Source organism: Chiloscyllium plagiosum, chromosome 41 (assembly GCF_004010195.1).
Source record: "Chiloscyllium plagiosum isolate BGI_BamShark_2017 chromosome 41, ASM401019v2, whole genome shotgun sequence".
NCBI lineage: Eukaryota > Metazoa > Chordata > Chondrichthyes > Orectolobiformes > Hemiscylliidae > Chiloscyllium > Chiloscyllium plagiosum.
The window spans coordinates 1,226,540-1,248,927 of record NC_057750.1 but is presented as its reverse complement, the minus strand read 5'-3'; the positions used below and the strand labels follow the sequence as shown (position 1 = coordinate 1,248,927).

The following is a 22,388-nucleotide window of genomic DNA, read 5'->3' as shown; positions in this document are numbered from 1 at the left end:
AAGACACACTCACCCACACAAAGAGAGACAGACACACACAGACCCAACACACACAGAGACAGACAGACACACACACACAGACATACACACATAGAGACAGACACACTCACCCACACACAGACCTACACACCCACAGAGACAGTCACACTCACCCACACACAGACATAGACAAATAGATCTACACACACATTCACACCTGTACACTGAGACACCCACATGTACACATTGGTATACCCCTGCACATGAACACATACAAGTACACACCCACCCAGATGTACACTCACATATGTACACACAGACACACACACTCTCACCCACGCACGCATCCACACACAACTCACTCACAAGGACACACACACACAGAAAGACACACTCACCCACATACAGACCTACACACCCACAGAGACAGACACACTCACCCACCCACAGACCTACACACCCAGAGACATATGCACTAACCCACCCACAGACTTACACACCCACAAAGATAAACACACTCACCCACACACAGACATCGACAAGTAGATCTACACACACATTCACATATGTACACAAATACACCCACATGTACACACAGGTATACACCTGCACATGGACACTCACATATGTACACACACACACACACTCTCTATCTCTCTCTCTCTCTCACTCACACACACTCGCACACACAGGTGCACAGACAGATCCACATGCCCACACACAGATGCACAAATAGTCACCCATCCCATGCACCCATATGTACACACACCCCTGTGTAGACACTCTCTAACTGGAGAGGAATGGTGGAGTGTGTGCAGCTTACATTACTGGAAGGGACTGAGCATGTGTTCCCCATTAGAGAGGTCATGAATTCACATGCTCTTTTGACTCCTGTGACACAGAGATAGTATCCCTAGCTCTGAGCCAGGAAACTGGGGTTCAAGACACCCCTACTCCAGTGTCGTGTACTAACATCTCTGAATGGGTCGGTTAGAAAATATCTATATGTTTGTCCTGCTAGATACTGCAAAATCACGCTGAAATTGTTGGAATGTTTGCAAAAGTGGGAACTATATAATTCACAGTAAGATCTCACAAACAGAAGTGGTCAGGCTGTGGCAAGATGTTGTGACTCTGTTCATGTGGGTGGGAATTATGGGTGCTCCTCCCAATGCAGCATTGACTCCCTCTAACCCCTTCACCCACCCATGTCTGGATCTCCTTGTCTCTCCGTGATGGCAGATATTGCTATGTAACTGGGCAGTGGCATCCTGTGGAACCACTGAGGTCGGTTACCAAGGCAGTGAGATTTAACCAGGAGTAGGGGAAGGTGAATAATTCTTCAGCTAAATCCTGAAGCCTGACTCTTAATTGCCCTCTGAAATGGCCAAGCAAGCCATTCAGGTCCAGGGCAATTAGGGATGGGTAATAAATGTTGACCCTACCAGGGACACCATGGTCTCTCTTCTACATGGTCTCTGTTGGACACAAGGAGAATGGACAGATATCTCTGGTCCTGGTATCACGTTTGTTGACCACTGCTTCAGCTGTGTGGGACATTGCTTCAGTGGAGAAGGTGGAGCATGTCTGACCCACCTATCCATTTGTTTGTCTCTCTGCCTTTCTCACCGGCTGTGCTCTGTGGGAACCTATCTTCTCACTCCTACACTAACACCCCAGTTTCAGCATAAATACCTTTCCTGAGTCACCTCTAGTTCTGATGAAGGGTCACTGGACTCAAAACATTAACTCTGTTTCTCTCTCCATCGATACCACCAGACCTGCTGAGTAGCTTCAGCATTTTCTGTTTCCGTTATCATTGCATGTCTGATTTGTTGCTTCATTTTGATTTCACTTTGAAGAAGGTCAGGCTGTGAGGTGGTGTCTGACCCTCCACTGGACCATAATGAGCTTGGTCTTCAGTCCAAAGCTGATTGCCTGGTTGGAGGGCTGCTGGCTGATGTGACTGCTGTAGTCAATCACTTTCTGCACAGACCACAGGAGGACTTGAGTATCAGGTTAACTATGTGTTTACTCAAACAACATCTGGGAGCTGTCTGTGTTAGGCTGCCTCTCTGTCTGTCCCCCGGTCCGACATGTATACAGAATATTGTTAGCCTTTATCTCCCCTGTGATCATGTACACACACAGTGTTTACTCTTTACTCTTGTACAATAATCTTCAAACTTATGCTTTTCTCTTATTCTGTCAAGAGGAATTTTTAAAAAATTCATTTACGGGATAAGAGTATAGCTGGCCGGGTCAGCATTTATTGCCCATCCCTAATTGCCCCGAGGGTAGTTAAGAGTCAGCCACATCAGTGGAGTCAGGAGTCACATGTAGGTCAGACCAGGTAAGGATGACAGTTTCCTTCCCTAAAGGACATCAGTGACCCAGATGGGTTTTTTTCTAACAATGGATTCATGGTCATAATTAGACACTGAACTGAATTCAAATTCCACCATCTGCCATGGTGGTATTTGAACCCTGGTGCTTAGAACATTACCTGGGTCTCTGGATTAACAGTCCAATGATAATATCACTCAGCCATCGCCTCCCCCCTACTCTCTATTCTGCTGTCAAGGCTAATACAGCTCTTAGGGTCTACAAGATTCCTCTCCAGCTACTTCTGTGGATGTGAACCCTCAGGGTCGTCATGATCCTGCTGCAATGAGTTTTACAGGACTAGCTCAGAAGGTATCGCCTTGCTTCTGTTATAACCCTTTTTGTAAAATCTTATTTAATTCCCACGATAGTCTTGTCTGTCATTGTTAACTAGAATGGTACTCATCCTCATTCTCCTCCCCCTTACTTACATCCCCACTCCACTACATAAGGCCTCAGTGTGTGTGAGACAACAGGGGACTGAATTCTCAATCAGTATCCTATGGGAAGTTCACCTGGAACGTTGTTATTTTGGGACATGGTTCACTGGGAACCCAGAAATGCAAGTTGGACAATGTGGAATCCCCTTTCAGCTTCACCTTGCATGTCATGGTGAAGGAATAATGTGCACGAGTCCGAGAGACACAGTGAGTGCCGTATGAAACTTTGTTTGGTGGACAGGGATCCAGAATGTAGTCATTTCCACGTCCTACCAGACCTTGTCCAAACCCCCCGAAAGGCTCGATTAGAAAGGCGCTGTGGACTATTATATACAGAAGCAAAATTAAGCCATTCAGCCCCGTGAGTCTGCGCTGCCATTTTGTCATGACTCAAATGTTTCTCAAGCCCATTCTCCTGTCTTCTCCCCATTACTCCAGGTTCAGTCAGCAGCAGATGTCGAACAGACACAGTGAGATAGGGGTGTGGAGGTGGAGATGGAGGGGGGTGACGCTGTTGGATGGGCAGCGACTTCTTCAGAAAGTCCTTTCTCACTCTCCCCCAGTAACCCCCCCAACCCACCACAGTACAGTAAAGGAGCACAGGAACAGGGAGGTCTAAGGTAGATCTGAGGGAGGGAGAGAATGGGTGAAGGTGAGGGGGGGGAGAGTGTGTGAGGGAGGGAGTGTTGTGAGGGTGAGAGGGAGGGAGGGAGAGTGTGTGAAGGAGGGAGACTCTGAGGGGAGGAGTGGACATGCCTTTAACCGAGGGAAGGAATCTTCGAGGGAGGGACTGAGGAATGCAATGAAGGAGAAAACGTGTGACCCTGAAACTGAGATAAGCTGGAGAGAGGCACACACACACATATACACACATACATGCGTGCGCACACACACACATACATACATACATGCGTGCGCACACACACACATACACACACACATACACACACGCACTCACACACACACACACATACACACACACATATACACACACGCATGCACACACAAGCACACATGCATCCCATGACCATTTCTGAGTCCTCCCTTCCCAAGACCCAAAAGCTATCCCACTGCTGGAAATGGAGGGAGACCCAGGATAAGAAAGTACCCAACTCCAATTCCCAATCTCGTATGCATTCTGCTGAAGTCCATGTGTGCCATTGTTGGTGAACTCAGTGTCTATTTAAGACAGAGCCTTCACTCAGCTCTGGTGCACACACATTCCTAATGAGCCGGGCTTGGTGGTCTAGTCTGCCTCTCTCTAGCTCTGCGTCTTCAGTGAACTTGGGGAGAAAGAGGTTTATCACTTATCCCTGCTGCTTGTCATATTTTAAAAGTTACCTAAATTAATTATTCATTCTCCAAATGATCAACTGATTGTTTTTGCATTTTTGTTTTAAGTTTATGTTTAACGTGCCAAACCTTAACCTTTCAAAATTTCTCGTTGGCCTTTTTGAGTGACAAAAACATTGTGAAAATATTGGACAAACCTTGTGTAAATCCTTATCGGGGATGGGAAACTGCAGTCCATTGTCTGAGATTACAAAGCTCTGAGCTTCCACATGTTGTGAATGCCTCCTTCAGTAATATAAACACTACTTCAGATATGTGACCCTGCAGCTGCTTCATGTCTGTCTCTCTATCTCTCTATTTATCTCTCTACCCCTCTCTCTATCTACCTGTCTATAATGATCAAGAACATTTTATCTTTGTGTTTGTTGAGCTCCAACCCATAGTGTCCCAAATGGTCCTAATGGAAAGGAGGATAATGCCAGGTCAATCTTCTACCTGCCAGTGACAGTAGGAGAAGTAATACAACTGGACATCATCCCTTCCAATTATTTTGAGAGATGTGGATGCTGACCGGAATATCTTGTTCTGGCTCAACATGTTTTGTGATCCAATCGTTGCAAAATATCAAGTGTCAGGATGACAGAATGATTAATCTCTTGTCATGTCTGAATAAATTATCCAATCCATTGAGGTGTCCTCTCTGCTCCTCACACTGATTGAGAATGAGCTTGTCCACTGGTCATTGTTTGATGTATTGTACGGAGACCTGAGCATGTCCTAATCGGATATTTCTGTGTATTTCTGATGTCACTCAGTCATGGCATTGTTGCTGGTTGAGTGGTGGTTACCATCGATATGAAGGTTTCATCTTTTCAGTAAAAACCACATCTTGTTTAGACCTTGTCACAGGTATGGGGACAAAACATCGATTGCAGTCTGCTGTTTTCCTGGAACATGCTCTGTCTTTGAAGTAAACTACATCATCCTCAGTCTAAGCTATTATGCCTGGTGGTGCCAATCTTTGTAACTCTTTAGAATTTAAGGGTGTCACTGAGTTTGTGGTCAGCCTCTATTTTGCTTATAAACCAAGAACATAATTTACAATCTTTTCACAAGCCCATGTAGTAACTAATGCTTCTTTCTCGGTCACCGCATATCTCTGTTCAATCTCTATCATGTGTAATGAATGGTCCACGTTACCCCTGCAGTGCAACTGAAATCAATATCTAGTCCTGAGGAAGAGACATCTACAGTAATGACAAAAGGCAGCTCTGGGTTATAGTTAATCAAAATATCAAATTATATCAACTTCTGTTTGATTTTGGAATTTTATTGGAATTTCTCCAGTGGTCGAACACTGGCCCCTGTGGAACCCGACTGGACGCATACTTCCAGTCACCATCCTGACCACCATCCTCAGCTGACAGCCACTCAACCAAATCTCAATACAATTTGCTCAAATTCCTTGGATCTCCTGAACTCTTACCTTCACTATCAGTCTCCAATGTAGGACCTTATCAAAAGCCTTGCTGAAGTGCCAAATGGACTATATCCACAGCATAGCCCTCATTGACACACCCAGTCACCTCTTTAAAAATCCCATTTAGGAAGAAGGCAGTTTACTACCAATTTTGGCAGGCAACTAGGGACAAGTGATCAAAGCTGGCTCAGTCAGGCAGACCTACATCCCAGCTTCCCATGACCGAATGGGGGAAAAAACCTCAGAACCTCTGCAGTTCCTTCCAGCATCAGGCACATGTCAGGAATGTGATGGAATACTACCCACTTGCCCTGGATGGGGGGAGCTCCAACAACACTCAAGAAGCTCAACACCATCCAGGACAAAGCAGCCCCCACTTGATTGGCACCACATCCACAAACACCCACTCCCTCCCCCACCGATGCTCAGTAGCAGCAGTGTGTACCATCTACAAGATGCACTGCAGAAATTCACCAAAGATCCTCAGGCAGCACCTTCCAAACCCACGGCCACTTCCATCTAGAAGGACAAGGGCAGCAGATACACCACCCCCTGCAAGTTCCCCTCCAAGCCACTCACCATCCTGACTCAGAAATATATCGCTGTTCCTTCAGTGTCATTGGGTAAAATCCTGGAATTCCCTCCCGAGGGCATTATGGATCTACCTACAGCAGACAGACTGCAGGAGGCAGCTCACCTCCACCTTCTCAAGGGGCAACTAGGGTCGGGCAGTAAACACTGGGCCCAGCCAGTGACACCCACATCCCACAAATGAGTGAAATAAAAGCGTTATTGTCCTGTTATAAAAGGTACTGTAGTGGATCATTTATAAGACAGGTTGGGCAAGGACTGTTTGACTTGGCTTACCATACCCATCATTTCCTGGATTCAGTCACAGTCCAAGGATCTGTAACCATTGTTGTTACTCTTGTCTTCTGTGGGCCAACTCTGGCACTAGACCCATCAATAATATGCCAAGGACGTGACATTAGTCATGAGAAATCCTTTTTGCTGTGAAGAGTAAGTCTTGCTTCCTGTAGACATCACAGCACAGCTCACACTGTTATATCACCTTCCGTTTGAGTGGATCCATGCATCAGGAGTCCATTCTGGGGAGCTGTGCTCAAATCTCGCCATGGTAGATGTTGGAATTTGGATTTAGGAAAAATAACTGGAATTAAGACTGGAATGATGACCATGAAATCTTGTCAATTCTGCAGGATAAGACACATCTGATTCCCTTACTCAGTCTTGTCTCTGCATGACTCCAGACCCACAGCAATGGATTGACTCTTAAATGACCTGTGGGCAATTAGGAATGGGCATTAAATGACAGCCAATGACACCGACATCCCATGAATGAATTTTAAAACGTTTCCAAACCACTATCTGCGTTAAACTCCAGAGTCCTTACACATGCCACATATTGAGACTTAGTGATTCCCAGGTGACTGTGGGAATATTATACTTTCCCAATGAGGCCCTGGCGTGTTTCCTCTGTCCACCTGGGGCTCACCTACCGTGTGGCATTCCTAGACACCTGGGAATCACTGGCCCAAGGTTGTCTTGAGTGGAGGAGGAGCACTCGGGAAGGTGCCAAGCACTTTGAGACTTGCCATTGGGGAAAAAATAGAAGTCAGGTGAAAACAGTGAAAGGAGTGCGCTACCAAACCAATGCCCCACCCACCCCTTCATGTGACTACCACCTGCCCCGAGGGTAACAGAACCTGCAGTAGTGGTATCAGCCTGTACTTCTCCTGAGAGTGGGAGAGAGTCAATGATTGAGACCTAACCCCTTACACTACAAGATCCTCATGGTATATTACATATTGTAGATTTATGCTGATCCAAGAAGTGTGTTTGAGAATCATTTCCACCCTTTGACCCTTGGCAGTTCTGCACACAGCTGCTTTGAGGGTCAATGACACTCTATCTGAGGCCCTTTTGGGCAATTAGAACATGAACTTTCGGTCTTTAGTAAAATTACTCAAATGTAAAGGAAATTCTCCCTTCTCATGAGGTGTCTCTGGCTCACTGATCCACCTCTCCATAGCTTGGGGCTATAAATCCAATCCTGGGTCTGATCCGTGGATTTGATCATCAGTCATCACATGTAGCAGACTTGCAGAAAACTAGCAGTGATGCTGTATTATTTATAATCCTCATCTTTAATATCAAACCATGTCCTCTCCCTTTGAAGTTAGATGACAGCCCCCTCAGGACTTGACACAAAATGTTAAATAAAATTCAAGAAGGTTACATTTGAGAATATTCAAGGTTGCATGATTATTAAATTCATCAAATGCTCTGATGGTTTCTCAATACTTAAATCCATTAAAAAGCTGATATTTATTTGCAAGAAATAATAGGATTTAGATGTTTAATAACAGCGTCGCTTCCAGTACAATTAATTCATTGCTGACTCAAGTCACTGTAATTCCCATTATTACAAAAGGATTCGGTACACATGGACTCATTACCTTCAAACTCAAGAAACTTTTCCAATTAAACTTGTACAACAGGGAGACCCAGGGTTCAAGTACATAACTCTTTGAAATTCACATCCCATGTGGACAGGGTGTTTGAGAAGATATATAGAACGCCAGTCTTCGTTGCTCAGACCTCTGAGTATTGGAATTGGGGTGTCATGTTGAGGTTGTGCAGGACGTTGGTGAGGCCTCTTCTGGAGAACCGTGTGCAGTTCTGGTCACCCTGTTATTATTAAGATGGAGAGGATTCAGAAAAGATTCATCAAGATGTTGTCAGGAATGGAAGGTTTGAATCAACGAGGTAAAAACAATGACTGCAGATGCTGGAAACCAGATTCTGGATCAGAGTGGTGCTGGAAAAGCACAGCAGTTCAGGCAGCATCCGAGGAACAGGAAAATCGACGTTTCGGGCAAAAGCCCTTCATCAGGAATACAGGCAGAGAGCCTGAAGGGTGGAGAGATAAATGAGAGGAGGGTGGGGGTGGGGAGAAAGTAGCATAGAGTACAATAGGTGAGTGGGGGAGGGGATGGAGGTGATAGGTCAGGGGGGAGGGTGGTTTGAGCTATAAGGAAATGTTGGATAGATTGGGATTTATTTCCACTGGAGCCTAGGAGGTTAAGTGGTCACCTTCCAGAGGTTTATAAAATCATGAGGACTACAGATAAGGTGCATGGCAGCTGTCTTTTCCCTAGGGTGGAGAATTTCAAGACTCAGGGGGATATTTTTAAGGTGAGAGGAGAAAGATTTTTAAAAAGGTATGAGGGGTAACCTTTTTACACAGAGAGTGTTGAGCATGTGGAATGAACTCCCAGAGGAATTGATGGATGCAGGTATAGTTACAATGTTTCAATGACATTTGGATGAAAAAAATGTTTGCGGAGATATGGGCCAAATGCAGGCAGGTGAGACTAGTTTAGTTTGGGATCATGGTCGGCATGGATTAGTTGGGCCAAAGGGTCTGTCTCCATACTGTATGATTCTATGATTCTATATTTCATCAGACTCACCAAAATGGCATTGGACATTGTACCAAATATTATTAAGGAAGCATTGCTTTACGCATTGCTAAGAAAAGACACAACGTCAAAGTTTTTTATTTTGACTTATCAGGACAGGGATGCAAGAAAACCAAACTCAGAAAGCAAGCAGCAATTTCTACAGGATGAGAAGAAGGTGCTGATTGGTTGGGCCATGTTTGGATTGGTGATGCTGTAATGGCAGTTGGCTAATCAATCTTAAGTAGATAATTATACTCAGACCAGGCAGGCAGGCTCTGATTGGTCAGGCTGTTGCCATGGGAAACACATCAAGGATTGGCAGTTTCCATGAAATTTTCGTCAGTAAAAAAGGCACAAGGCCTGCTCAAATTTCTTTTTCCATCAAAGAACCAGCTCCTGTCAGAGGGAGACAATGTCCTAGTAGTATTATCGTTAGAGACCCAGGTTCTGGGTTCAAATCCTGCCATAGCAATTAATTTCTGGAATTAAGAATCTAATGATGACCATGAAAAGTCATCAGGAAAAGTTTGTCTGATTCACAAATGTCATTTAGTGAAGGAAATCTGCTGTTCTGACCTGGCCTAGCCTGCATGTGACTGAAATAACTCCGCAGAGGCCAGTGTCCCATCACCAGGTCCCCTGTTATCTACATGGGGAGAGTCCCTAAACCTGACCCAGCTCCCTCAGAGCCAGCTCTCAGAGTGAACAGAACCTCTGACACTCCTGTTTAAATCTGTCAGCCAGGGCTCCATGATCGGACCAGGTTAACACCTCCAACCAGGGAACTCAGATTCTATGATGTCCACCTGAATGATGTCATTACAGACACTACAGTGACTCCAATCCCCCAGCAATGACCCTTACCTGCCTTCTAGGCAATTAGGGATGGGCAAAAATACTGGCCTATGCCTGAAATGAATAAAAAGGGAAAAATGTGTTTACGTAAAGCTTATAGCACATGCTAACCTGACTGCTAATCTTAAATTGGTTTCTGGTGTAATTATTAACATAGTCAAGGTTATTTGGTACGTGTTGTCCGGAAGTGGAATTTGATCAAATTGCATAAGGTGTTCTGAGGATTGCAGGGCACTGCACAATCAGCAAAGTGCCCAATTTGGACAATGTAAGTGTTTTTTGATACAGTCTTCTAATAATTGATATATTTAACCTAGAGACCTGGCATCACACTGTCACCAAAACTAATGCTTCACATTACTCTTTGGGACGGCAGGTGAACAATTTCTGACTGAATTGTAGCTTCCTGTCCGTAAAGATAAATGTATGAGTGTTGACTGCAAGTTAGCAGAGTGACACCCCTTAAAACCTGACATGGGGGATTCTGAGTTATTGGCCAAACCCCAGTGGAATAACATTGGGTAGGATGGGAGCAGGTCAGCGAAAATTCCCAAGTCTTGCAAAACCTGTGATTGAAAATTCCGGGATAAGCGGTGACAAAGAAAGCAGCTTGTGTGTCTTTCACAACCTCGGGAACTTCCAAAGTGCTTTACAGCCAGTGAGATTATTTTCTGAAGGGTGGTCATCGTTATAATCAAATGAAGTTAGCAACTGATCTGTGTAGAACAAGGTCTCACAAAGAGCCAAGAGGATCAGATAATCTGTTTCTTCAGTGAATGGGGGCAAGGGAGAAAATAGTGGCCACTTTGGAACTTTATTATAACTTGTTAATATTCACTAGGCAAGAGAGCCGCTGTTTAATTTTATTTATTGAAACTTGCACACTATGTTACATTATAAGGGCAGCAAATATAAGTACTAAAGAAGCAGCATTTATTATTGATGGTAATAACTGTAATTTTGTGAAATTTACTCTTTAAATTCTGCCGCAGATTTGTTTCCGCAGTCCTTGAAAGATTAATTGCTGCACTCTGTGCTTTCTCTCTATAATCAGGTTGAAGTTGTATAATGCTGAGATTCCAAGTCTCTACGCACAGGCCACAGGAGAGATAGAAACTCCAGCTTACCCTGAATAATGGCCACTTTGTATCTGGCTCCGATCCATTCTCTGCATCTCTGCTTTGTGCCTTTCAAATAGTTAATCTTCTTTTACTTCAGAAAGCCATCGATACATTCACATTTAGCCACTGCACTTGTCAAATCTACCGTGAAATAGCAGTAGCAGAAACAAGGAGTAAGCCAATCCTTCCAGGCTCGGGAATCTGATTATTTTTGCTGCATTTGCATTTACAGTGAGAGCTGTGTTGGTAACTGCCTCCACTGCACTGTGTCAGTCACCCAAAGGAACAGGCTCCATCTCAGGGATTGCATGGGGTCACTCGTGAACTCAGACAGGGGTTGGTTGGAACATAGACCTCTGCTGCAGATTCCCTGTGGGTGGGAGAGTCCAGAACTAGAGGAACATAGGTTTAAGGTGAGAGGGGAAAGATTTAAAAGGCAACTTTTTCACGTAGAGGGTGGTGTGTATTTGAGCTGCCAGAGGAAGTGGTGGAGGCTGTACAATTACAGGATTTAAAAGACATCTGGATGCGTATATGAATAGGAGGGTTTAGAGGATATGGGCCAAATGCTGGCAAATGGGACTCACTTAATTTAGGATATCTGGTCAGCGTGGAGGAGTTAGACTGAATAGTCTGTCTCATTGCTGTATGTCTCTATGGCACTACCTATGATACAGGAACAGGCCCTTCAACCCACAATGTTGTGCTGAACCTGGCGCCAAATTAAACAAATCCCTTCTGCCTGCCCTTGGTCCTTATCCCTCCATTTCTTGCATATTCATGAACTTATGTGAAGGTCTCTTAAATGTCCCTGTCGTGTCTGCCTCCACCACCATCCCTGTTCCAGACTGCTACCTCTCTCTGTGTAGGAAAGTTGTTTTTCTTATCTCCTTTGATCTTACCCCCTTTCACCTTAAATGCATGCCCCCTAGTTTTAGACATCTCACCTTGGTTAGCTAGGATGGCTGGTTAATGATGCGTAGTGATGCCAACAGTGTGGGTTCAACCTCTGCACTATCTGAGATTACAAGAAGGACTCTCCATCCCAACCTGTAACCTCACTTGAGGTGTGCTGACCCTCAGGTCAAAACCCCACAGATCTATAACAACTTTATTGATATTAGGGGCCAACTTTAACTTTTTAAAATGTTTTTCAAGGATTGTGGCCATCACTGGCTGGGCTAACATGGAGGTCCTGGGCCTCCCTCACCGCTTCCTCACGCCTGGAGGAAGAACGCCTCATCTTCCGCCTCGGAACACTTCAACACCAGGGCATCAATGTGGACTTCAACAGTTTCCTCATTTCCCCTTCCCCCACCTCACCCTAATTCCAAACTTCCAGCTCAGCACTGTCCCCATGACTTGTCCGGACTTGTCCTACCTGCCTATCTCCTTTTCCCCGTGTCTGCGTGGGATTCCTCTGGGTGCTCCGGTTTCCTCCCACAGTCTAAAAATTTGCAGGTTAGGTGGATTGGCCATGCTAAATTGTCCAAAGTGTTAGGTACATTCGTCAGAGGGAAATGGGTCTGAGTGGGTTACTCTTCGGAGGGTAGGTGTGGACTTGTTGGGCCAAAAGGCTGTCAGGAATCTAACTTTTGAAAGTTGATTGGAGGCAGTTGTTCGCAGGTAAAGGGACGGCTGGAAAATGGGAAGCCTTCATAAATGAGATAACAAGAATCCAGAGAAAGTATATTCCTGTCAGGGTGAAAGGGAAGGCTGGTAGGTATAGGGAATGCTGGATGACTAAAGAAATTGAGGGTTTGGTTAAGAAAAAGAAGGAAGCATATATCAGGTATAGACAGGATAGATCGAGGGAATCCTTAGAAGAGTATAAAGAAAGTAGGAGTATACTTAAGAGGGTAAGCAGGAGTGCAAAACGGGGACATGAGATAACATTGGCAAATAGAATTAAGGAGAATCCAAATGGTTTTTACAAATACATTAAGGACAAAAGGGTAACTAGGGAGAGAATAGGGCCCCTCAAAGATCAGCAAGGCAGTCTTTGTGTGGAGCCACAGAAAATGGGGGAGATACTAAATGAATATTTTGAATCAGTATTTATTGTGGAAAAGGATATAGAAGATATAGACTGTAGGGAAATAGATGGTGACATCTTGAAAAATGTCCAGATTACAGAGGAGGACAAAAAGTAGAGTGCCCAGCACTGATCCTTGTGGCACTCCACTGGTCACAGGCCTCCAGTCTGTAAAGCAACCCTCCACCACCGCTGGGTGTCTTGAAACGGTTAAAAGTGGATAAATCCCCAGGACCTGATCAGGTGTATCCGAGAACTCTGTGGGAAACTATAGAAATGATTGCTGGGCCTCTTGCTGAGATATTTGCTGAGATCATTGATAGTCACAGGTGAGGTGCCAGAAGACTGGAGGTTGGCAAACGTGGTGCCACTGTTTAAGAAGGGTGGTAAAGACAAGCCAGGGAACTATAAACCAGTGAGCCTGACGTCGGTGGTGGGCAAGTTGTTGGAGGGAATCCTGAGGGACAGGATGTACATGTATTTGGAAAGGCAAGGACTGATTTGGGATAGTCAACATGGCTTTGTGCGTGGGAAATCATGTCTCTATGACTCTATGACTCCAATTAGTCAGAGAGCATTTAGGAGTTAAGAGTCAACTGCATTTTGGTGGGTCTGGAGTCACACATAGGCCAGACCAGGAGAAAGTGAGGACTGCAGATGCTGGAGATCAGAGTTGAGAGTATGTTGCTGGAAAAGCACAGCAGGTCAGGCAGCATCCAAGGAGCAGGAAAATCTACATTTCGGGCATAAGCCCTTTATCAAGAAGACCAAGTAAGGATGGAAGATTTCCTTTACAAATAAAAACAGAAATTACCGAAAAAGCTCAGCAGGTCTGGCAGCCTCTGTGGAGAGAAATCAGAGTTAACGTTTCGGGTCGAGTGACCCTTCCTCAGAAGTCAGATCTCCTTTGCTGAAGCACATTGGTGACCCAGATAGGTTTCCAGACATTCAACAATGCTCACTGGTCTGGCATATAAACATCAGAAACAGAGGAGGCCACTCAGCCCTTCCAGCCTGCTCCCCCATTCAATAAAATTGTGGCTGATCTGATTTTAACCTCAACCCTACATTCGTGCACATCCCCGATAATCTTTCATCCCCTGGGTAATCACGAATCCATCTCCCTCTGCCTTAAAAACATTTAAAGGTTCTGCAGCCGTGGTCTTTTGTGGAAGAAAATTCCAAAGGCTCACAACTCTCTGAGAAAAACAAATGGTTCCTCCTTTTGTTTCTAACAGACTTCCCAAACCATGATCCCTACATTCCTTCACAAGACAGGAAGTGCTTTCAACATCCAAGGACAAGTTCCTCAGGATCCTTGTTTAATGATTCCAGGTTGTTACTCGATTCAAATGTCACATCTGCCACAGTGAATGTCAAAATGGTTGCCTGTGGTTCTGGATAGCAACCTTGTGCCATTACTGTGATACCACCACCTTCCCTGAAGGTTTAGTTCAGCTGAACCCAAATGAACTGGGACCAGTCTCTGGTGAATGCATTTGCACCTAAAAAGAAAGTTTCACTTCTCCCTTGAACACTAATTTCTAGAAGCATGGCATTCCAACCAGAACTCTATCAACAAACACATCGAGTTAGACCCCATCTGCCACCCCCTGAGAAAAGGAACAGGAAGTGACTTCACCACAGGAAATTACATCATCAACCCAAAGAAACCCAAACACACAAATAGAAAGCAGGAATTTTCAGCATTGCTTCACCTGAGACCCACTGAAGATGTTACCTAGTAGGGTAACGAAATGACTGGAAATGAACCTTCCAGCTCAGTGAGCAAACTACATCTAAAACTAACCCTTTAGTCTTCAGGGAGGCTTTCATTGTGTGAAGTGGTGGCAAGGGAGAGAAACAAAGGCGAGAGAGAACATTTGGAACATTATCCTAGGAATAACTTACAGACACTAAAGATGACCTGGATCATGTATGAATGAATGTTCTCCGCTCTAACTGGTTGATCCATGCAAATATTGATTATTTTCTGTACAAAGGACACATCCCCAAAACCATCCCGGATCCAGCACACTGTCCTGTTTGAAGTAAAACTCATTCAGAGCCAAAGTCAATGTACGAAGAGGTGAAAGGGCAGGGATGTAGAAAGGTTTCAGATTCTCTTGGAAAAGCAGAATGCTGCTGCTGTTGGGAATCTGAAAGTATAACAGAAATTGCTGGCAATTTCTGGCAGTGTTTGTGGAGGGAAACAGACAGAATGTTTCAGAACAATGACCTTTCATCAATACTGGGGAAACTTAAAGAAGGAATGACATCTTTGGGAACGAGGTATGTGGGATGAGGACAAAGGGAAGGTGGGTTGAAAGTCTGGAGAGACTGAATGACAGAAGGGTTAATCTGATAACCCTCAACGCCACTGTCCTGTCTTTTCCCCATAACCGCTGATTCCTTTCCTGATTAAAAACCTATTTCTCTCAGCCATGAGTATACCTAATAACTCAGCCTAAGTAGTTCATCTCCGGTAGAGATTTCCACAAATTCATCCCCCACTGAGAGAAGAAATCCACCCTCATCTCTGTCTTAAATGTGTTATGCTTCACTCTGAGATGATGCCCTCTGGTCCTAGACTCTCCCACAACGGGAAACAACCTCTCTACACCTAGCCTTTCAAGTACATCTTTCAGTAAGGTCACCTCTCATACTTCTAAACTCCACTGAATACAGGCCCATCCTACTCAACCTTTCCTCATAAGACAGTCCCTCCATGTTTGCTTTCAGCCAAGTGAACTCTCTCGGGACTATCTCCAACACCAGTATATCTTTCCTTGGACAAGGAGTCCAAAATTGTTCACAGTATTCCAGCTGTGGCCTAACTAGTGCTTTATATACAGTCATAGTCATAGAGATGCACAGCACAGAAACAGACCCTTCGGTCCAACTCGTCCATGCCGACCAGATATCCCAATCCAATCTAGTCCCACCTGCCAGCACCCGGCCCATACCCCTCCAAACCCTGCCTATTCATATACCCATTCAAATGCCTCTTAAAATTTGCAATTGTACCAGCCTCCACCACTTCCTCTAGCAGCTCATTCCATACACGTACCACCCTCTGTGTGAAAAAGTTGCCCCTTAGGTCTCTTTTATATCTTTCCCCTCTCACTCTAAACCTATGCCCTCTAGTTCTGGACTCCCCGACCCCAGGGAAAAGACTTTGCCTATGTACCCTTATCCATGCCCCCTCATAATTTTGTAAACCTCTATAAGGTCATCCCTCAGCCTCCGACGCTCCAGGGAAAACAGCCCCAGCCTATTCAGCCTCTCCCTGTAGCTCAAATCCTCTAACCTATAGTTTCACAAAGACCTCTCTATTTTAACAATTCATTCCTTTTTGAAACAAAGGCCCACATTTCGTTTGCCTTTCCCATTACCTGCTCAAATTCGATGCTAGATTTTTTTTTGATTTATGCATGAGTATCCCCAATCCCTTTGTGCTGCAGTTTTCTGCAGTCCTCCTCTATTTCAATAATATTCAGCTCCTCTGTTCTTCCTGCCAAAGTGCAAAGTTTTTGCTCACTTACTTAATCTGTCTCTATCACTCTGTAGACTCTTTGTATCATCTTTATTACTGGCTTTCCAATCTACATGATGTGTCATCCTCAAACGTGGCGATAGTACCTTCATTTCCTCATCTGTGTCACTAACATAGATTGTAAATAATTGTGGCTCCAGCACTGATCCCTGTGGCACTCCACAGCTGAGAGTAAACCGTGTTACTGATTTCACACATAGGCCAGACCAGGTAAGGATGGCAGTTTCCTTCCTGAAAAACTGGCCAGAGGCTTGTATCCCGTCACCAAGTCACCCTTTATTTGCACGTGCTCAGTACAGCGGCTGTGCCCAGCCAGCTCAGTGTCAGTCCCTGAACAGAGGAGATTCTAAAACCCCTGCTTATACATTTTTTTGTACACCACGTGCTATCAGTGTAATGATGCTAGAAGCACTAAATCACAGTAGAAAGAGTGACACAACACAAAACCCAAATGGAACTCTGACAGAGCAGCAGCCCAGTGCCGGAAGATTCCAGAAAAAAAAAACGAGCTAGCGGCAAATACAATTGCCTGGCCTTTCTTGCCATCGAGGGACGCACCCCACACAGGCACAGTAAAACAGCAAATTCTCACTGAATGCACATTATTGGGGCTTTGGGGTGGTACAGCAGAGTAATTCAGTTACTCTTAAGAGGTGGCCCACCATGATCTGTGACTCCAGATGAAGCCACTGGTTATTATGCAGTGGCTGTTCCACCTCAGTCTCCAGTAAACCTTGTCCTGTTGATCCTTGATCAGCCTCTCAGGGAGTTGCCAGACGATAGCTTTCAAATGAATCACTTTTTCATTGAGTATTCCCTGGTTATATCGGTCAGCCAGTGCTTCCTAATTGATACAGGAACCCCAATCAAGGATTCATAGTCTATGAGATCCATCTGGTTCCAATCACCACACATCCCAAAAGGACATTAGTGAACCAAATGGCCTTTTTCAACAATGGATTCATGGTCATCATTAGATTCTTAATTCCAGATTTTTATTGAATTCAAATTCCACCATTTGCTGGATTCGTACCAGGGTTTCCAGAACATTTCCTGGCTTCACAGTCCAGCGATAATACCACCAGGCCATCCCCTCCCCTGCTAGTGATGGTTATTGTGTTCACTCCCTCTCCTTTGGCCCTTGATTATTTTGAAATGTTCTTAGTGTCTTCTCCTGTGAAGGATGATGCAAAGTATTTTCTCAGTTTCTCTGCCACTTCCTGGTTCTCTTTTATTATTTCCCAGACTCTTTCTCTAAGGAGCCTTTGTTCACTTTGACCTCTCTCTTCATTTTTATATATTTAAAAACGCTGTCCATCTTGATATTACTTGCTGGTTTACTCTCAATATTTTGTGTTTTTCCTTGTTAGCTAGTTTTTTTTTCATTGGGTTTTATAACTTGCCCAATCCTTTGTCTTACCATTAATCCTTGTCATATTGTATGTGTCTCTTCCAATTTGATACTATCATTAATTTTCTTGGTGAACCAGAGTTAATTTATCAGCTTCCTAGAATCCTTCCTCACTGAAATATATCTTCACTCAGAAAAAAAAATCTGTCATTGTTCCTGAACTGTGTTTGAGCTTAAGTCATATCCCGATGAACTGTAGCCAGTCCTGACCTTACACCTGAGTAATTAGCTGTATTTAAGTTTAACACAGTTGTTACTGTCCCAAATTTCTCCCTCTCAAGCTGAATGCTAAGTTTTATCATGTTATGATTATTATTTCCTTGAGAATCTTTTATTCTGGGATCATTTATTAAAACTGCTACATTACATATTAATAGTTCCAAAACAGCTGGATGCCTGGTTATATCGAGAGTATGTTGTTCAAGTAAACTGTCCTGAGTACACTCTGTCACTTCGTTTGCCTTTGTCACTTTAATTTTTTCCAATCTACATGAAATATTAAAATCACCCATGATTATAATACTATCTTTTTCATTTTCCCTCATTCTGTCCCGATTTATCCTCTGTTCTACAGTATAAATCCAAAGAGAATTGTGATGGGGCAAGAACATATTTAAGAGATTTCCTCCTGTCTGAAAGCAAAAGATAAGACAAATTCTAATCTATGCAAAGAAAAGGAAATGAGATGAGGAACCACGTTTATTACAAAATGTGTCATATGGTAGGCTGGATTGTCTAATTAAAAAAATGCAACTCTGTTCCTGAAGCTCCAATTTAAGTCAAGGTTAGGGTTAGTGTTAGAGTTAGTGTTAGGGTTAGGGTGATATTTAGGGTTAGGGTTAGAGATAGAGTTTGTGTTAGGGTTAGGGTTAGAGTTAGGGTGTTGGGTTAGAGTTAGGGTTAGGTTTACGGTTAGAGCTAGTGTTATAGTTAGTGTTAGGGTTATAGAGTTGGGGTTAGAGTTTGTGTTAGCGTAGAGTTAGGGTTAAGGTTAGGGTTAGGGTTAGGGTTAGCGTTAGGGTTAAGGTTAGGGTAACAGATCAAGGACAGCGATGTCAGCATAGGGTTAGGGTTAGAGTTAGGGTTAGGGTTAGGGTTAGGGTTAGGGTTAGGGTAATAGATCAAGGACAGCAATGTCAGCATAAGAGTAAAATGGCAATTAATACAATAGACCACCAGAAGCTTTAAGTCTGCTGGGAAGGTTCCTCACTCAGTCTACGTTTGGTCTCCTCAACATAGACCACATTATTGAGCAAAATCATGAGCTCAGCATCTGCCATGTAGATGCCCAGCTCAATGCCCTACCCTGGGGAATGCCAATTACCAACCAGACTGTTGGTGATATGAATCATTGATCACAAACATAGGAAAATTCGACCAGCTCTCGAGAGTAATTATACTCTTTTGATGTTTGGAGAGTGATTTCTCAACAGGCTCCCACATTACAGACATCACTTTGCTGATCCATCCTAGCTCTAGTATGAGAATAGAATCTCAAAGCTAAGCCTCTCCAAAGGGATAAAATTAGCTGCACGGATGATGATGAATTTATAATAGGTCAAGATATTGCTGTCTCTTCTGTACGAGTCTTAGTCACCTCTTGCCTCACTGAAGGAGGCTTATCCTCTGAATAGTTTGGTGCAATCATTTCTATTTGGTGCTGTTTTACATTTCAAGGTAAACAATTGATTTTAAAGCAGGCACTGAGAATTTTTGAAACCTTTTTGTTTTTATTTTACATTCTAATGACTTGGGAGCTAGAATGTCTTTCAGATTGTATTAGATCCCCTGATTTCAATGCTAGTTCCTAACCTCTAAATATTACGCCTTTTAGATTCTGATAATTGACCAATTTGAGTTTAAGAGGATAACTCTGAGCATGAATTTGAGAGACACATGTCTGATGCTTCATAGAATCATACAGGCATGGAAACAGACCCTTCGGTCCAACCAGCCCATACTGACCATAATCTCAAACTAAACTAGTCCCACCTGCCTTCGCTTGGCCCATAATCCTGCAAACATTTCTTATTCATGTATTTATCTAAATTGATACAATAGCATCAACTTATATTCAGAGTAAAAGAGCCATAGAGATGTACAGCGTGGAAACAGACCCTTCATTCCAACCCGACCAGAAATCCTAACCTAATCTAATCCCATTTGACAGCACTTGGCCCATATCCCTCTAAACCTTTCCTATTCATATACCCATCCAGATGCCTTTTAAATGTTGCAATTGTACCAGCCTCCACCACTTCCTCTGGCAGCTCATTCCATACACACACCACCCTCTGTGTGGAAATGTTGCCTCTTAGATCTCTTTTATATCTTTCCCTCTCACCCCAAACCTATGCCCTCTAGTTCTGGACTCCCCCACCCCAGGAAAAGACTTTGTCTATTTATCCTATCCATGTCCCTCATGATTTTATAAACCTCTATAAGGTCACTCCTCAGCCTCTGATTCTCCAGGGAAAACAGCCCCAGCCTATTCAACCTCTCCCTATAGCTCATACCCTCCAACCCTGATAAATTACGTCTTTAAGGTGATACATTCTTTTCTCTAGATTTCAAAGAAGGAGGCAATCTCAGTTAAACACTATGACATACTCAAGGAGATGGACAGGGGAGACGCAGGTACAGTGTTTTTTCTTCCGTGGTTGGGGAATCCAAAATCAGGGGGTTAATTTTAAAAGTAAGGGAGATTGCACGTAATTTTGAGGTGAGGAGAAAAGATTTGACTTAGCGAGTTGTGAATTTTTGGAATTTTCTATTACAGAGGGCTGGGGAAGCTCAGTGTTGAAGGTAGAGATTGATGGACTTCTGATTCCCAGAAGGGTACAGGGTTAGAGGGGATGGAATGGGGAAAAGGCATTGAAGTGTTTGATGAGCCATGATTATATTGAATGGTGGGGCATGCTCGATGGGCTGAATGGCCCATTCTTGTTCCAATGAAACTTTCCAAAGTCTCACTAGTTTGCTATAAAACATTAAAATCTGCACCCCTGAGACATAAGGAGTAGAAATAAGGACTGGACAGGGTGTACAGCAAGGCTGAGAGGGTTGCTGTTTTACTGGGAACCAATAGTCAACATGACCCCAGCAACTGGGGTAATCTCTTGGTTACAAAGTGCGATGGGATGTCATAAGGATAAGTTAGTATGTTGACCCAATGGAAGTTCATGCTGTATTCTTTGATACACCATATAATTAGTATTACAGCTGTGGAAAGGACGATGGATGAAGACTCGCCATCTGGGGTAGTTTGGGCTGAGGTTAGGAATAGGAAAGGTGAGCTCACCCTGTTAGGAGTTTTTTACAGGCCTCCTAATAATCCTAGAAACGTAGAAGAAAGGATTGCGAGGATGATTCAAGACAAGAGTGAAAGTAATAAGATGGTTGTTATGGGGGCTTTAACTTTCCTGATATTGATTGGGAAAGCTATAGCTCAAGTTCGTTAGATGAGTCAGTGTTTGTCCAATGTGTGCAGGAGGGTTTCCTGACACAATATGTAGATAGGCCAACAAGAGGTGAGGCCATACTGGATTTGGTTCTGGGTAACGAACCAGGCCAGGTGTTAGAATTAGAGGTAGGTGAGCACTTTGGAGACAGTGACCACAATTCGGTGACTTTTACTCTAGTGATGGACAGGGATAAGTGTGCACTGCAGGGCAAGAGTTATAGCTGGGGGTAGGGAAATTATGATGCGGTGAGGCATGACTTAGGATGTGTGGCTTGGAAAAGTAGACTCCAAGGCAAGAGTGTAAATGATATGTGGAACTTGTTCAAGGGGCAACTATTGAGTGTCCTTGATAATTATGTACCTGTCAGGCAGGAAGGAAAGGGTCGTGCGAGGGAGCCGTGGTTTAATAAGGAATTGGAATCCCTTGTTAAAGGGAAGAGGGCGGCCTATGTAAAGATGAGGCGTGAAGGTTCAATTGGGGCGATTGAGAGTTATAGGGTAGCCAGGAAGGACCTGAAGAGAGAGCTAAAAGCAGCAAGGAGGGGACATGAAAGGTCCATAGTAGATAGGATTAGGGAAAACCCTAAGGCTTTCTATAGGTATGTTAGGAATAAAAGAATGACTAGGGTAGGAATAGGTCCAGTCAAGGACAGTAGTGGGAAGTTGCGTGTGGAGGCGGAAGAGATTGGGGAGACACTGAATGAATACTTTACTTCAGTATTCACTCAGGAACAGGGCATTGTTGTCGATGAGAATACTGAGGCACAAATAAGTAGAATGGATGGCTTTGAGGTATGTAGAGAAGAGGTGTTGGAAATCCTGGAAAAGGTGAAAAAAGATAAGTCCCCTGGGCCTGATGGCATTTATCCTAGGATTCTCGGG

The 22,388-nt window shown here is 43.9% G+C and overlaps 1 protein-coding gene across 5 annotated transcripts in view; it reads left to right on the top strand.

The window, feature by feature from the left end:
- Positions 1–22,388, top strand: part of LOC122542727 (leucine-rich repeat and fibronectin type III domain-containing protein 1-like protein) — a 212,311-nt gene that overhangs the window by 93,890 nt on the left and 96,033 nt on the right. The window contains exon 1 of one of the 5 annotated variants that reach the window (XM_043680709.1): positions 10,152–10,188. The exons of the other annotated variants lie outside the window; for them this stretch is intronic. The gene's annotated coding sequence lies outside the window, so the exon portion shown is untranslated. Of the gene's footprint in view, positions 1–10,151; positions 10,189–22,388 lie in introns of those variants that run through there. 5 annotated transcript variants of the gene reach the window in all.